The 18316-nt window shown below is 43.6% G+C and overlaps 1 long non-coding RNA gene across 1 annotated transcript in view; it reads left to right on the forward strand.

Moving 5' to 3' along the window:
- The first annotated feature begins 8968 nt into the window (after window positions 1-8968).
- The window catches only part of LOC142071417 (uncharacterized), a 32063-nt gene continuing 22715 nt past the window's right edge, over window positions 8969-18316 (forward strand). The window contains exon 1 of the long non-coding RNA XR_012667450.1: window positions 8969-9462. This is a non-coding gene — a long non-coding RNA (uncharacterized LOC142071417). The remainder of the gene's footprint in view (window positions 9463-18316) is intronic.

Below are 18316 nucleotides of genomic sequence, written 5' to 3' on the forward strand. Positions count from 1 at the left end.
GCAAAGTAATCCTTTCACATGCTTGCTTTTAAACCATGTATAGTATTTTAAAAGGTACACTCACCAGAGGTCCCTTCTCCACCTGCTGGGTCCAGGAGGCAGCCTTGGGTGGGTTGGGGGGTACTGGCTCCAGGTCTAGGGTCAGAAACAGTTCCTGGCTGTCGGGAAAACCGGTTTCTCCGCTTGCTTGCTGTGAGCTATCTGCAACCTCCTCCTCATCATCATCTTCTTCGTCCCCAAAACCTGCTTCTGTATTGCCTCCATCTCCATTGAAGGAGTCAAACAACACGGCTGGGGTAGTGGTGGCTGAACCCCCTAAAATGGCATGCAGCTCATCATAGAAGCGGCATGTTTGGGGCTCTGACCCAGAGCGGCTGTTCGCCTCTCTGGTTTTCTGGTAGGCTTGCCTCAGCTCCTTCAGTTTCACACGGCACTGCTTCGGGTCCCTGTTATGGCCTCTGTCCTTCATGCCCTGGGAGATTTTCACAAAGGTTTTGGCATTTCGAAAACTGGAACGGAGTTCTGATAGCACGGATTCCTCTCCCCAAACAGCGATCAGATCCCGTACCTCCCGTTCGGTCCATGCTAGAGCTCTTTTGCGATTCTGGGACTCCATCATGGTCACCTGTGCTGATGAGCTCTGCATGGTCACCTGCAGCTTGCCACGCTGGCCAAACAGGAAATGAGATTCAAAAGTTCGCGGTTCTTTTCCTGTCTACCTGGCCAGTGCATCTGAGTTGAGAGTGCTGTCCAGAGCAGTCACAATGGAGCACTCTGGGATAGCTCCCGGAGGCCAATACCATCGAATTGTGTCCACAGTACCCCAAATTCGAGCCGGCAACGTCGATTTAAGCGCTAATCCACTTGTCAGGGGTGGAGTAAGGAAATCGATTTTAAGAGCCCTTTAGGTCGAAATAAAGGGCTTCATTGTGTGGACGGGTGCAGGTTTACATCGATTTAACGCTGCTAAATTCGACCTAAAGTCCTAGTGTAGACCAGGGCTAAGAAGCAATTCTTCCCCTCTCGCAAGCACAGAGTCTGCGGTAGAAAGAGTTTCTTTAATAAAAGTAACCTAGCATTAATCTGAGAAAACAGCACACTCAGTATTTATAATCATAAAAGCATTAGCAAGACATCCTCCCCAGAGTACGCTGAGCAGTGTCCTTTGCTTCAGGTTTTTGAGTCCAACACCCAACTTCTTGCAGTGTAATCCCCCCACCCCCTTAAAACCTCACTCATAGTTGTTGTGCCTGATTAGCACAGACCCAGAGTTCCTAGGTACATTTGTGTGAATTCTCCTCCGCCATGAGTGTGTGTGTGTGTGGGGGGGGGGATAAATGCCACCATACTCGCTCCGCTGCCCGAGCTCCTGCCGGCTGCCTGCTTGCTCACTGCTCCCACCGGCTGTCCCTGCCAGCCGCGAGCGCCGGCTGGCTGCTCGCTGCTCCCAGCGTGACCTCTGCTGGTCAGTCTCTTAGTGATTTTAGCTCTGGGCAGAAACAGTCTTGCCACAAGTGATTTCAGCTCTCAGTGATTTCCAGCTCTGAAAAGGCAGGGCAGAAGCACAGTTCTACTGTCCTACCAGAACTGGTTTCAGCTCTGATTGAGCAATTAAAATAACAAAGAGGCTCCTAATGAAATCTATTTAGCTCTATTCTTTGAACTGGGGGCGGGGGGAGGGGGAGGAGGAGAGAACAGGTTAAACCAGTCTAGAGAGGATGTGAGGGTGTGCAGTCCCCTGACTGGGATACCTGTCCCCACCCCTCTTACTTTCACAGGGCTCTGACATTCGAGGCCCTGGCTTAAGGAGGAGGGTGGCCCCCTCATTTGGGACAGGTTAAGCACAGTCATGCTTTCCTGTGTTCCTACAATAATTACAACATTGGTAACCATATTTCACTACCCATGCATTCAGTACTAAGGTGATTTGTACCCAGCACCAGCCAAAGTTGATCACTTTGACATGGCTGTATCCACTGAATCTGTAAGAAGAGCAGGAGCAAACTGTATTTACATAAACACACCCAAAGTCTCTCCTCCGCTCAGTTAGCTGTCAGGGCAACATTCATTCAGACCCTGCTTACACAGATTTCCATTTTGGTCCACTATGCCCAGAGAATAGTGAGAATATCTTAACATCTTTCGGCATCAGCTTTTGATGTAGCCACCCTCTCATAAAGTGAAAATAAAGCCTCTCTCTTATTGTATCTACTATGTAAATCGTATTAATTAAGTCAACATAGCCAGTCTTGTATAAATTAGCCTTGCTGTTAAACCTGTCAGTACCTTAGCAGAGTGACCTTTCTGGTCCCAGAGCTTGTTTCTTTTATTGCTCTAATAAAAGGCAACACATTCTCTATTTTGGCTGCTATTTAGCATCATGAAACACAGGAGGAAAATAAGCTGAAAGGTAAATAATTACTTAATCATCGTGTAAACTGTACTAAGCAGCGATGAGAAGATTGAATACATTCCAACAATTATAATTACAAAGGGGAGTATGTATATATATTAACCCAAATAACAGTTTATGGAAAGATTTTTGAAAAGCTGGTTCATCAAAAACAAGTTACAAAAATAGAGGTTAGAATTAAATAAAGTCAAATTATGACTAGATTTAAGCTATTTGCTAATAGTTGAAAATGTCTGGCACGCTATTTCCACAGTCCTAATGACTTAATTTCTCTTTGCTCCTAAATTAGCTCCACTAGCTATGCACTGAAGTAAATATTCTTATAGGGCCAAATCTGCTCTTAGGCAGGGAAAACTCCCACTGGAATCTCAGCTTGCCAAATCCTAGTGCAGCCATTGACCCATGGGACAGTAATCCAGTTCTGACAGAGGAGGGGCCCTCAGCCATAACCCTGGAACTGCCCTTTAGCTACCTAGCCTTTTCACCTTCCATGAAGGCAGATTTCCAGATTGTGCTTGTGTGGGGAAGGAAGAGGAAGACTGAGTAAGAGCCAGGCCCCATCACTACGAACATCAGAGCCAGCTGGCATCTGTGAAATGGAGCGGTCAGCCAGGGATGGTGGTCCACCCAGAAGGAAAATAACCCCATACTGCGGGAAAAGGAAAGTAGGGGAGAACAGCAGAACCCCCTTCAACTCTCACACTCTCCACCCCACCAATACTAACTCTCCCTCCCTTTCTGTGGATGCTATTTCTGCCACCAAACAACAGTATTCTCTGCAGTCCTTGAACAGGAAAGAGAAGGATCAGGATCCTTCACAAGTCAGTGAAGGAGATGTGAGCTCATTTATATGAGCTCCTAGACACATCTTAGATTAAACAGTTTCCAACCACAGAGCAGCCTAACTTTCTTCCTAAGTATTGGTCAGTCTGCTGGTGTACATGATTTAAAGCCATGCCAGAATACTGCTAGGTTAGCTGTAGTGAACGCTGCAGGATTTGGCTCTTTGGCAGCAAATTACAAACTTTTACATTCATTGCTAGCTTATGCTAAACTCTGTAGCACAAAACAGTGGGGAAATCCTCTTCCCAAGACACTTTTGTCCATCCAACGTTACAGAATGCTACTTTGAACCAGAGCCATCCCATGATATGAGAAAAAGTGATGAGCTGTAATAGAGCTGTTCTCATGGATGTCAGTTCCTGTATCTAAACTTCAGTTCACTCATCCTCCTGTAGATTAATGTATCAGTTATTTTCTCCATGAACCAAAATGAGCTTCTGTTTTAATATAATGGTGTATAATGTTGTTTACTTGTGTTACTACAATTTAAGTCTTATTATTATGTGACTGGACTTCCGATGCTCATGTGTGTTCTTTTTCCCTCCTACTACATTTTCTATACATAAAACTTGCATATGACTCAAGGTCACACATAAATGGCCTGGTTTTGCTCCTCTTATGTGCATGTAAATTGTAATACTCTAACTCAGCTGAAAGCAGAAGACTTGAAGTACGCCAGTGCAAGACCAGTGGTAAAAGCCTGATCCAATTCCCACACTAAAGATAATGGGGATATTTCCATTGACTTCAGTGGGCTTTGGATCAGGCCCTAAGTGAGAGCAGGATCTGTTCCCATGTCTTCAGCAAAGTCAGAAATAAAACACATATCTGCTTACTCCCGACCCTGTGCTTTCATCATAAAACCATCCTTCTTCATATGTGGCACCTGTAGTATTACATCTTCATAAGCAATCAACCCATCACATATTTTATCCTGCAAAAATGAATGGGTATAATCTGGTAGAAGTTCAGCAGCCATTGTACAACTAAAATATCTGACAAAATGTCCATCTCAAGCATTCTCTTCCTCCTTAAATGACATTATCTACCTTAAGGACCTAATTTAAAGGAGTAAAATCAGAGTAATTCAGAATTGCATCTGTTGAACCATCCACAAAAAATTACACAGAAGAAGTGGATGAGATATGGAAAAATCATTGGAAGCAGCAAATGCAACATCATTAAGTATGAAATCCTCAGTTAGGTACGACCCTATACGAAGGAAGCCATTGTTTCCATGCCATATTTAGTAAATCTTTTTCTGGTTATACAGAGTCACTCAGGTCAGCAAGTTGTCTTTTGTAGTAAGTTTCACCTTGATAGTAAACTTTTTGGGGGAAGAGACCTTGTCATATTGTGTTTGTCTGTATTAGGCATATTTACAGGAGTGTAGGACTAATAATATTTTTTTTTCAGATTCTGTGAGTAAACACCTAGCAAAACTTGCTTTCACATTTGACAAGTACAGACTGGTCATTTTAGCTGATGTTCACTTTCTGTAGGACAGGCTGTGTGCAAATTAGCTTGGCACAGGGATAGTAAATGTGAGGTCTACCCTCCGTTTGGCTTTGTCTTACCTCATTTAGTAGACCTGGTGGAACTGTATGAAAATCAGCATTTTACTTGTCAAAGTCTAAATCCTCTTGAAGGGGAAGAGTAAATTACTGAACTCATTCATCATACTTATCGTATAGGATAATTGTAAATCTTATAAAAGAAAAGGAGTACTTGTGGCACCTTAGAGACTAACCAATTTATTTGAGCATGAGCTTTCGTGAGCTACCGATGAAGTGAGCTGTAGCTCACGAAAGCCCATGCTCAAATAAATTGGTTAGTCTCTAAGGTGCCACAAGTACTCCTTTTCTTTTTGCGAATACAGACTAATACGGCTGTTACTCTGAAACCTGTAAATCTTGTATATCTTAGACTGTATCATAACAAATCTTTGACCATCTAGGATTTCATGACTTGATGCACATGATAGCTTTAAGGTAGCATCACTTACAGAACTCAGATCCTCTTCAGTGAGCACAAGCCCCCATCCCACTGAAACTAAAGAAAAAATCTCTATTAGCTGTTAGCAGGACAGGACCTATGACCCATAGTTGAATCATTCTGATTGTATCCAGTAGAGGGCAATAGGACATATACACACTATCCAAGTTCATTACATTATTCTTGATGTTTTATTTTCAGTGGTTTGGGGATTAGCTTAACCAACATTCTGGAGGCTGGTTTTCTTTAAAGTGCTCAGCTATCTAGACTGTCAGTGAATGTAAAACAGGACTTTTCTGTAAGACTCTGCCCACTGAAAATCATTGCTAGTCTAAGAAGATTATCTTCTGTTGAAATGAGAATGTTTTTTTCTTTCTGCAAGCTTATTTAGTCCTATCATTTTAAAGGAAAAACCACTAATAACTCTGTTCAACTGTGCTAAATGTGAGATCTTGCTGTGATGGGAACAATAGTCTCTCAGAAAGGGAATTGAAAGCACTAAACTTCTTTTCCTTAATACTGGCCAGAGTTGAATTTAAACTGGCTGTCGAGGCAAAAAGCCAGGAACATGTCTTTTTTTGACACCCAGCTGTTAGTACTTTCAGTCCTTGAATCGGAAAGAGAAATAAATGATCTACTGCAAACAATCAGATATCAGATGTATCTTTCTTTTCCCCACTTTAAATACGATTGATGTGTTTTTTTTTGTATGCATTTCCAGCACATTCCTGTTTGTGTGCAGCCTAAAGCAGTCCTAGGTTTTACAAGCCTTGAATGCCAGGAGCATAAAATTATATACTGTATAAAATTGTATTAGTATAGATCTGTATTATAATTATATGTGTCTGTAGCATACATTAGTATTCGTTTTCCCAACTTTGTCCCAGATCCTTCCCTTGTGACATAAAAACAGTGGAAGGGGAAAGTTATTTAGGAGGGGAAAAAACTTTCTTTGTTTTTGCCTCATCTCCTGCACAACCTCCCTTTTAAAATTTGGAATAGTGGCCTAGCAGAAGGAAAATTGAGAGGGGATTCATAGGCTATTCAGGACCTGACCTCAAAGATCTCTGACCAGACCCACAGAGCTGCCCTACCTATGGAAGCACCACTGGTTTCTGCTGTTGCTGCCACTAGCTTCTTCATTCCAATCTGCCAACTTCCATGATAAAACTGGTGAGGGATTTATTCCTTTCCTCAGGGGATCAGGGCACATATTTGCTTCTTTGCTTGGCAATCTTGCAAACTGCCCCACCTTCTACCCCCCTCCAATTTCTAGCAGATCCCCAACATATTGTTCCCAAGGATGAGCTGCACGAGAGAAGGAACATTCAGTATAGCTTTTACTTCCCTTTACAAGGTCTCCCCAGCCCACTTCTTCACTATTTTAATTCCCCTCTTAGTAAACAATGTTCAGATCTAACTTCCTGGGCTTTCCTGATCCTTGGGCATTGGTTTGGGTTTTATTTCATTATGAGATGGTCAAGAGCCCATTGAAGTCAATAGAAAGGCTACCATTGACTTCAGCAGGGTTTGGATCATTGTTTAAAAGGAACATAGGATTAGCTATACTACATCAGGCCTTCAGCCCCACATGAAAAATCTGCCTCTGGCAATGACCCATATCTGATGCTTCAAAGGAAGGTGAAAATCTACCATAACTCTCCAAGCCAATTGTGCAGTATTATAATTGATGGTGGTGAGGGATATTTTCTTGACTTCCGTTATGATCAGTATGAGATCTGATTACCCACATGATGGTGATAAAATTGAGGACTTTGCTCCCCCTTGCCAATTTAATTCTAAAACAAAAATGCTGTGACTTAAATTTATAAGTTACAGAAGGAAGAGACCAATACATTCATGCAATCCATCCATCTTCCAATGCAGGATTACTCCCTAGAGTAAATTTTCTAATGCTTTGTCTCATCTAGTTTCAAAACTCTGAAGTTATGGAAATTTCTCTACTTCCCTTCAGAGAACAGTCCATCTATGGCAGGACTTTCTTCCATATATTTAGTCTAAATTTTCCATTACTCTTACTTTTACCCACATGTGCCACCGTGAAGTCTTCAGATATCAGACTGTTACGTTGCCACTTAGTCAGCTCTTTGCTAAATTATACATATTAACTCCCCTAATCCTTCTTTATGAATCAGTCACAGCCCTCTGACTATTCTTGTTGCTCTTATCTGAACCTTTTTTTAATTCACTAATATTTTTCTGGTTATAGAAATTCATTAAAAAAATCCCCATGGACAAAATTTACAACTGACAATATAATTATTATGTATAACTTAATTATAATTATTTGAATTATAATTTTAAAATAACAAATTATGTGTATACTGTAGTCTTACAACCACACTGTCACTTTTTAATGGCGTTTTCAAGCAATTAGTTTGTAAATCTTAAAACACAAAACTGGCTTTCTCTCTGGAATGTGACTTTTAATTTGGTGCACCTGAGTATGTGTCATTGGCTTAACTTTCATAGCCAAGATACTAGCTTTATCCTCTGTAAAGATCTTTAGCAAACTATTTTTGTCCTCCAGACTCAACTTTGGAATTTTTTAAAGACATTAACTGTAGGCAAAATATCCTTTGTGACATTTTATTCATTGTTAATAACTAGAATTTAGTGTATGGCAATATACTGTGTCAAACAAATGGAGAAAGCAAGCTATGTAGACTAAATCACACATGCTGTTTTGTTGCATTTTTATAACCCCCTTTCTCTCTCCTATTTCGTCAGAATGTCTTGAGTCAGCAAGAGTTTTTCACTGCTGTATCATTCCCAAGTAATACATTCAAAGTAATTTGGTTGCTGGAAATAAAATCCAACATCTTCCTTCACCCAGGAGAAAAGGGGGACTGTAGTGAAGATGATTTTGTTATTTTAAGCAACCAGAATTTACACAGAGAATCATCATGGGAGTTGGATCAGCAGTCTGCTCAGTACTAATTGTGAATTTCAACCAAAAGGGAAAGCTCAGTCATTGTCAAACCCAAGTGCTCAAGTAATTTATAACTGATGAAAATGAAAATCATGAAAATAGAATGAGACAAACTTAGAAGATAACCACTAATTTTGGTGAGGTCAAATAGATCTGTTTTCTCTTTCAGGCATGCAAATGATGAATTGTTTCCAAACTTCAATTTTTGATGGGATTCATACAGTTCACTGCATATACAAGGCTGTCATGGGATTCATACAGTTAACTGCATATACAAGGCTGTCACACAAGACATATGCAGACCAGCTGTATCCAATTCTGAGCAGTGGAGCTAAAAGAAATCCATAGTATGAAATCAAGCAGAACTGAAACCCAGTATTCCACTGACATTGACTGAACTGCACCAGAGATGAATTGTCCCCCTCTCTTCTAATGCACCCCCCCAAGAAGTCTTTAATGCTGTGTTTTCATAGTATGAAGTACAGTTGCTCTCTGTTTTGATGATAGCTCTGCTTTCCAGGAACAAGATTGACCATTTGGATGATGGCTGAAGCAGGAGAGCCCTACACTTATTATGCAAATGCACTTAATATGTCTCGTATTACATCAGCAATGGCAGTTCCCATTCCCTTTGGTGCCTACACCAGATGGAAAATAAATTCTGCAGGTACTGATAGTTGAAGAATTAGATAAATTCATGGAGGACAGGTCCATCAATGGCTATTAGCTACAGTAGTGAAGGATGTAACAATATGCTCTGGGTGTCCCTAAGCCTCTGACTGCTAGATGCTGGGACTGGATGACTGGGGATGGATCACTTGATAATTGTCCCGTTCTGTTCATACCCTCTGAAGCATCTGGCATTGGCCACTGTCAAAAGATAGGATACTGGGTTAGATGGACCATTCTTCTGACCCAGTATGACCATTCTTATGTTCTCGATTATGCCTGGATCTTAAAAGGTTGTGAAAGAAGAACTAAGGATTCCCCTCCCACTTAGCATCACTACTTAAGGGCTACCTGGATTACAACTCTGTGCTTGGAGGAATCCTAGGACTGCACACCAGAAGAACCCCCAGGAGTGGGCATGGCTCTGCCCCCGACTCACCATGTACACATGCCCCACCCATCATCACAGTAGGGAAGCCCCAAGCTATATAACTGAGTAACGGTGTCTCCCAATTGTCTTTATGGGATGGTGTGCCAGTGCACCAGCCATTACTATGGGCAGCATGAAAGTAGCCTGATTTAGCCCGCAGTAAGTGCATTTTATTTTATCTTTTAAAAAATAATCTGCTGTTTTAGGGCCTGATGCAAAGCCCAGTGATGTCAACAGGAGTTTTTCTACTGGACTTCAGGGGGATTTGTATCTGGCCCTGTAGGTTGTATGTATATCTGAGAAAGATTTGCAGAATGGTCTTGTGAAGAAAGCAGTCCTACCAAATCACATGGTACCACTCCGTTGCTTTAAGAACTGGAAAAATAAATTACCAACATTCTCAAAAAGTAAAAGTTCTGACAGCATGTGCGCTGTGGCCTGCAGCAGTTTTATGAGAGAGAGAAAGCAAGACTATTAAACCGTGCAAGAAAGGCAATAAAAAATGGTTTGGAAGACAAGAAACAAGGAGTTTGAAAACTAAGCATCCTAAATGATCCATCCAGGTGGTCTACCTAAGGGCACAAGTGTACAGGAATTTGGAGCATTTTTGTTGGTTTTTTTTGTTTAATGCAACTTTCTTGCACAAATTTGAGAAAGATGAAGGAATGGTTAGATGGAAGGTTGAAATAAATGGAAAATGAAAGTTTCTGTCTGCTGTTTAAAGCATACCCTTTCTTAAGGCCTGGCCATTAATTTTTACTTCTGTTTGGCGCTCTGGAGAGTGTCAGTGCTCCTTGGAGGCACTATATATTTTATACAAAATGTTATAAAACAGCATCTTTCACAATTTTGTCAGATTTGTGTTTAAAATAGTGTGGAGAAAACATCCTCTGATGCAACTCTACTGCCTTCAATTAATTTATACTGCGGGATGAATTTGACCCACTGTCTCATAAATTATCATCTTTTTATCAACTCCTGTTGGACTTTCAGCCAAGAAATGTGACGGAAGAACAAAGTAAATTGGTTAATGAATCGAATGCTGAACATTTCTTGCTGGGCAAATTTGAAGGTGACTTTGTAGAAACCTTAAAAAATATCTCAGGGCTCAGTTTCTTAGAAGTCACACATTCATTTATGTTGGCTAATGGCACTTCCCAGGGTTGTTACAAATATCATGCTGGGAAAGTTTAGAATACGTTTCCAAAGTTGTGCATGGGTAGTTATTAGTACAACTTCAGTTATCAGCTGAAAGTGTGTTACTTCCTGTGCTCCTCTATTAACTTTGAATAATCTTTTTCTTTCTTTCTTTCTTTCTTTCTTTCTTTCTTTCTTTCTTTCTTTCTTTCTTCCTTCTTCAAATTATTAGCTTTTTTCTTCATCATATATTCTATAGGGAGCTGGTAGTGACCTCTCTAGATAGATTGCTTTACGCCTTTGTCAAGGTTCCTCCCCCACTCTGAACTCTAGGGTACAGATGTGGGGACCTGCATGAAAAACCTCCTAAGCTTATCTTTACCAGCTTAGGTCAAAACTTCCCCAAGGTACAAAATATTCCACCCTTTGTCCTTGGACTGGCCGCTACCACCACCAAACTAATACTGGTTACTGGGGAAGAGCTGTTTGGACGCGTCCTTCCCCCCAAAATACTTCCCAAAACCTTGCACCCCACTTCCTGGACAAGGTTTGGTAAAAAGCCTCACCAATTTGCCTAGGTGACTACAGACCCAGACCCTTGGATCTTAAGAACAATGAACAATCCTCCCAACACTTGCACCCCCCCTTTCCTGGGAAATGTTGGATAAAAAGCCTCACCAATTTGCATAGGTGACCACAGACCCAAATCCTTGGATCTGAGAACAATGAAAAAGCATTCAGTTTTCTTACAAGAAGACTTTTAATAAAAATAGAAGTAAATAGAAATAAAGAAATCCCCCCTGTAAAATCAGGATGGTAGATATCTTGCAGGGTAATTAGATTCAAAAACATAGAGAACCCCTCTAGGCAAAACCTTAAGTTACAAAAAAGATAAACAGACAGAAATAGTTATTCTATTCAGCACAATTCTTTTCTCAGCCATTTAAAGAAATCATAATCTAACACATACCTAGCTAGATTACTTACTAAAAGTTCTAAGACTCCATTCCTGGTCTATCCCCGGCAGAAACCAGCATATAGACAGACACACAGACCCTTTGTTTCTCTCCCTCCTCCCAGCTTTTGAAAGTATCTTGTCTCCTCATTGGTCATTTTGGTCAGGTGCCAGCGAGGTTACCTTTAGCTTCTTAACCCTTTACAGGTGAGAGGAGCTTTCCCCTGGCCAGGAAGGATTTCAAAGGGGTTTACCCTTCCCTTTATATTTATGACACGCCCCCCAAATCTCAGCTAGGGTGAAACACTGGCTGGGATTTCTTCCTGGAGCTCTTGGAAAAACAGAGTTAATAAGACACATGCATCTCTAAATATACTACCAAGTACATAAAGACTAACAATATTTTCCACATCTCAAGGACGATTTTAACCAGTTGATTCTGGGAAACTTTCACGGGAGAGTGCATCAGCCACTTTGTTAGAAGCTCCTGAGATGTGTTGGATGTCGAAATCAAAATCTTGGAGAGCTAAACTCCACCAAAGAAGTTTTTTGTTAGTTTCCTTGACGGTGTGAAGCCACTTCAGTGCAGCATGGTCGGTTTGCAGGTGGAAACGCCGTCCCCAAACATATGGGCGTAGCTTTTCCAGAGCATAGACAATGGCGTAACATTCTTTTTCAGTGACTGACCAGTTGCTTTCCCTCTCAGACAGTTTTTTGCTGAGAAACACTGCAGGGTGGAATTCTTGATCAGGTCCTTTCTGCATTAAAACTGCTCCCACACCACGCTCGGACGCATCTGTGGTTACTAGGAACGGTTTGTCAAAGTCTGGGGCCCTTAGTACAGGGTCAGACATGAGTGTCGCTTTAAGCTTGTTAAAGGCCTTCTGACACTTGTCGGTCCACTGAACAGCATTTGGCTGTTTCTTTTTGGTTAGGTCTGTCAGTGGGGCAGCGATTTGGCTGTAGTGCGGTACAAATCGTCTGTAATAACCGGCCAAGCCTAAGAAGGATTGAACCTGTTTCTTTGACTTTGGGACAGGCCACTTTTGGATAGCATCCACTTTGGCCTGTAGGGGGCTGATAGTTCCTTGACCCACCTGGTGTCCAAGGTAAGTCACTCTGTTTAGGCCTATTTGACACTTCTTAGCCTTAACAGTTAGTCCTGCCTCCCTTATGCGCTCAAGGACTTTTTGTAGATGTTCCAGGTGGTCTGCCCAGGAATCCGAAAATATGGCCACATCGTCAAGGTAGGCGACTGCATATTCTCCTAATCCCGCTAGGAGACCATCTACAAGTCTTTGGAAAGTGGCGGGTGCATTTCGCAGCCCGAAAGGGAGTACATTAAATTCATACAGCCTGAGATGTGTGATGAAGGCTGACCTTTCTTTGGCAGATTCATCTAGCGGTACCTGCCAGTACCCCTTGGTTAAGTCCAAGGTAGAGATGAACTGGGCCCGTCCCAGTTTCTCTAATAGTTCATCTGTGCGTGGCATTGGATAGTTGTCTGGGCGAGTTACAGCATTTAGCTTATGGTAGTCCACGCAAAAACGTATTTCCCCATCTGGTTTGGGAACTAGAACCACTGGAGATGCCCATGCACTTTCAGAGGGGCGGATTACACCCATCTGTAACATATCCTGGATCTCCCGTTCTATAGCAGTTTTAGCTTGAGGAGACACCCGGTAAGGTTGAACCCTAATTGGGTGAGCATTACCTGTGTCAATGGAGTGGTATGCCCGTTCAGTCAGTCCTGGGGTGGCTGAGAACGTTGGCGCATAGCTAGTGCACAGATCCTGGATCTGCTGTCGCTGCATACGCCCAAGGGTCATGGAGAGGTTCACCTCTTCCACACCACCACCACATTTCCCTTCATAGTAGACACCTTCGGGCCACTCAGCATCGTCTCCTCCCTGGGCTGTAAACTGACAAACCTTTAATTCTCTGGAATAAAAGGGCTTAAGAGAATTAATATGGTACACCTTAGGCTTTCGGTTGGAGGTGGGGAATGCTATGAGATAATTAACAGCTCCCAGGCGCTCCTGGACCGTGAATGGCCCTTCCCACGATGCTTCCATTTTATGGGCCTGGAGCGCCTTTAAGACCATGACCTGGTCTCCTACTTTGAAGGAACGCTCTCTGGCATGTTTATCATACCAGGCTTTTTGCTCTTTTTGAGCATCCTGTAAGTTTTCTTTAGCAAGGGCTAAAGAGGTTCGGAGGGTGTTTTGTAGGTTGGTTACGAAGTCCAGAATGTTAGTTCCTGGAGACGGTGTAAATCCCTCCCATTGCTGCTTTACCAACTGCAATGGCCCCTTAACCTCATGGCCATATATAAGTTCAAATGGGGAAAACCCTAAACTGGGATGTGGTACAGCTCTGTAGGCAAAGAGCAACTGCTGCAACACTAGGTCCCAATCATTGGAGTGCTCATTTACGAATTTACGTATCATGGCCCCCAAAGTTCCATTAAACTTCTCCACCATGCCATTTGTTTGATGGTGGTAAGGAGTGGCAACCAAGTGATTTACCCCATGAGCTTCCCAAAGGTTTTTCATAGTTCCTGCCAGGAAATTAGTCCCTGCATCTGTGAGGATGTCGGAGGGCCAACCTAACCTGGCAAAAATGTCTGCTAGTGCCTGGCACACACTTTTAGCCCTGGTGTTGCTTAGAGCTACTGCTTCCGGCCATCGGGTGGCAAAATCCATGAAAGTCAGTATGTACTGCTTTCCTCTGGCTGTCTTTTTCGGAAAAGGACCCAGAATATCCACAGCTACTCGCTGAAATGGAACTTCAATGATGGGGAGTGGCTGGAGAGGGGCTTTGACCTGGTCCTGGGGTTTTCCCACTCTTTGGCACACCTCACAAGACTGGACATAGGTAGAAACATCCTTGCCCATTCCCTCCCAGTGGAATGACCCCCCCAAACGGTCTTTGGTCCTGTTCACCCCAGCATGGCCACTAGGGTGATCATGGGCTAAGCTCAAGAGCTTGGCCCGGTATTTAGTTGGAACTACCAACTGTCTCTGAGGATGCCAGTCTTCCTGGTGTCCCCCAGAAAGAGTTTCCTTGTATAAAAGTCCTCTTTCTACAACAAACCTGGATCGATTAGAAGAGCTGAGAGGCGGTGAGTTGCTCCGTGCCGCCGTCCAAGCTCTCTGGAGGCTTTCATCTGCTTCCTGTTCGGTCTGGAACTGTTCCCTTGATGCTGGAGACATCAGTCCCTCATTGGATTGTGGACCTAGGCTTGGTCCCTCTGGAAGCGATATAGGGGATGGAGCTGTTTCTGTTGACTGTGAACCGCTCTCCGCTGGTGCACTATGTTGGGATTCAGGCTCCGGCTGAGCCTCTTGGGTCGGGTTATCAGCTGCTGCCAGTTCAGGGTCGGTGGGGCCCTCTGGAGTTGAGGTTGCAAGTACTGGATTCAGTGCTGACACGGGGTCTGGTGTTGGTTGTTCGGCTGGTTCCGGTTCTGGGACTGGTTCCGTCTGGGTCTCTGGGACTGGATCCACTACTGCTGTTGCAGACATTAGCCTGGGGTCCGGGTCCATCACCTCTGACTGGGTCCTGATAGAAGTTTCCGGAACAGAGCTAGGCCTCACGGCTTGTTTAGCCTGGCTGCGGGTGACCGTTCCCACCCTCTTGGCCCGCTTCACATGATTGGCCAAATATTCCCCCAACAGCATGGGGATGGGATAATCATCATAGACTGCAAAAGTCCACATTCCTGACCAGCCCTTGTACTGGACAGGCAACTTGGCTGTAGGCAAATTGAAAGAGTTGGACTTGAAGGGTTGAATCGTCACTTGGATCTCTGGGTTGATTAAATTGGGGTCCACTAAGGAAGCATGGATAGCTGACACTTGTGCTCCGGTGTCCCTCCACGCGGTGACCTTCTTCCCGCCCACACTCACAGTTTCCCTCCGCTCCAAGGGTATCTGGGAGGTATCTGGGCCTGTGGACCTCTGGTGTGATTCCGGTGCAATGAACTGTAATCTGTTGGGGTTCTTGGGGCAGTTGGCCTTTACATGCCCCAGCTCGTTACATTTAAAACATCGTCCAGCTGACGGGTCACTGGGGCGAGGAGGGTTGCTGGAGAACGGGGTGGTGGGACGATAAGGGGTCTGGAGGGTTCTTTGGGAGGTAGGTGGGGCTTTGGGCGGCCCCTGGTAATAGGGTGTGGTCTGGGGTGGTCCCTTCTGGTCTCCGCTCCAACTGCGACCAATTTTCTTCTTCTCTGCCACCTCCACCCATCTGGCTCCAATCTCTCCTGCCTTGATTACAGTTTTGGGTTTCCCATCTAGGATGTATCTTTCTATTTCCTCAGGAACACCCTCTAAGAATTGTTCCATTTGCATTAGGAAGGGCAAATTTTCTGGAGATTCAACACTTGCTCCTGATATCCAGGCATCCCAATGTTTCACAATGTGGTAGGCATGTCGGGTAAATGACATGTCTGGTTTCCACCTTAGGGCTCTGAACCTCCAACGAGACTGCTCGGGTGTTATCCCCATTCTGACTCTCGCCTTGGATTTAAACAGTTCATACTTGTTCATGTGTTCTTTAGGCATTTCAGCTGCCACCTCAGCTAAGGGTCCACTGAGCTGCGGCCTCAGCTCTACCATGTATTGGTCAGTAGAGATGTTGTACCCAAGGCAGGCCCTTTCGAAGTTTTCTAGGAAGGCCTCAGTATCATCGCCTGCCTTGTAGGTGGGGAACTTTCTGGGATGGGAAGTGGTACTTGGAGAAGGATTACTAGGGTTTGTTGGGATATTCTGCTGAGCCTTTATCTTCTCCATCTCCTCCACATACTTCCTCTCTTTTTCCTTCTCCTCCAGTTCTTTGTCCCTTGCTTCCATAGCTCTCCTGTGAGCAGCCGCTTGGTGTTGTTCTGCTTCTCTCGCTGCCTCCCTTTCTTGTTCCTTCTTCAGCCGCATGAGTTCTATCCGTCTTTCATGTTCCCTTTGTCTTTCCTCAGCCTGAAATTTGGCTAATTCGAGCTGTAGTCGAGCCGCGGATTTTGTCATTCTAACCTCTCTGTTTTTAACTAACTTTACACCCAAGGTTTAGAAATAAACAAACAAAACTTGGCTGTAAAATTTTGCTGTGCTGGAATAGAATACCTATTCTCTGATAGTGATTGTCAGCCTACAGAAAAAGACAATTCCCTTGTCTCTGCTCTGGGCCCAAATTAAAGCAAAAAACCTCCAACTACTTGGAATCCTGCTTACCCAGCCCAAAGAAAAAGCAGATGGGTAGAACACACACCCCCTATTTACTTTTAGGAAGAAAAAAAAAAAACCTCTGGGTTGGAAGACTGTGAATTTCCCTGCAGGAGTTAAGTACCCTGCCTCCAGGCAAAGAAAACCTGCAATTCACAAAGATAATCCCCTTTTGTCTCTGCTTGGCCACAAAGCAGAGAAAAAACAAGCTGCTTTCAGTTTCAGCTGCTTTCTGGACTTCCTTTCCAAAGGAAAAAAAAAATTCCTTTTTAAAATCTGTATTTCTTGTTCAAAAAATCTCAACTGGATCTCAAAATGATTTCAGGTTAATCCCACCACTATGCCACCATGTCAAGGTTCCTCCCCCACTCTGAACTCTAGGGTACAGATTTGGGGACCTGCATGAAAACCCTCCTAAGCTTATCTTTACCAGCTTAGGTCAAAACTTCCCCAAGGTACAAAATATTCCACCCGTTGTCCTTGGACTGGCCGCTACCACCACCAAACTAATACTGGTTACTGGGGAAGAGCTGTTTGGACGCGTCCTTCCCCCCAAAATACTTCCCAAAACCTTGCACCCCACTTCCTGGACAAGGTTTGGTAAAAAGCCTCACCAATTTGCCTAGGTGACTACAGACCCAGACCCTTGGATCTTAAGAACAATGAACAATCCTCCCAACACTTGCACCCCCCTTTCCTGGGAAATGTTGGATAAAAAGCCTCACCAATTTGCATAGGTGACCACAGACCCAAATCCTTGGATCTGAGAACAATGAAAAAGCATTCAGTTTTCTTACAAGAAGACTTTTAATAAAAATAGAAGTAAATAGAAATAAAGAAATCCCCCCTGTAAAATCAGGATGGTAGATATCTTGCAGGGTAATTAGATTCAAAAACATAGAGAACCCCTCTAGGCAAAACCTTAAGTTACAAAAAAGATACACAGACAGAAATAGTTATTCTATTCAGCACAATTCTTTTCTCAGCCATTTAAAGAAATCATAATCTAACACATACCTAGCTAGATTACTTACTAAAAGTTCTAAGACTCCATTCCTGGTCTATCCCCGGTAAAGACCAGCATATAGACAGACTATAGACCCTTTGTTTCTCTCCCTCCTCCCAGCTTTTGAAAGTATCTTGTCTCCTCATTGGTCATTTTGGTCAGGTGCCAGCAAGGTTACATTTAGCTTCTTAACCCTTTACAGGTGAGAGGAGCTTTCCCCTGGCCAGGAAGGATTTCAAAGGGGTTTACCCTTCCCTTTATATTTATGACAGCCTTCATTATAGGACATTCTTGCAGCCTTTTCTCTGAGAAGTTTTCACACTTCCATTGTTTACAGCAGGCCTTCAATTGTTAGCAGTGGGCTAGCCCTCTTATTTGTCCCATGAAATTCTCTTCAGCATAAGGTCCTAGAAGCCCATGCACCCCTTTGGGTGCATTATTTGGGGCAGGAATCCCCCAACTTCTGTGGAGCTGGAGAAAGAAGGAGCCAGGCCAATCTCCTCACCTCAGCCACTACCTATCAGATGCAGAACATGGCCCCAGCAGCCCATTGCCTTCTCCCTCCAATCCTGGTGGCAGCACCTTGTGGCATCACCTAGGGTAGGCATGGCAAGCAGAAGAGAGAGTTGGCAAAGCCAACCTGGGTTCCTCCTAGCCAACTACTGCTCCTCAGATTCCAGGACATAAACCCAGCTG

This window comes from Caretta caretta, chromosome 3, assembly GCF_965140235.1.
Source record: "Caretta caretta isolate rCarCar2 chromosome 3, rCarCar1.hap1, whole genome shotgun sequence".
In the NCBI taxonomy this organism is placed as follows: domain Eukaryota; kingdom Metazoa; phylum Chordata; order Testudines; family Cheloniidae; genus Caretta; species Caretta caretta.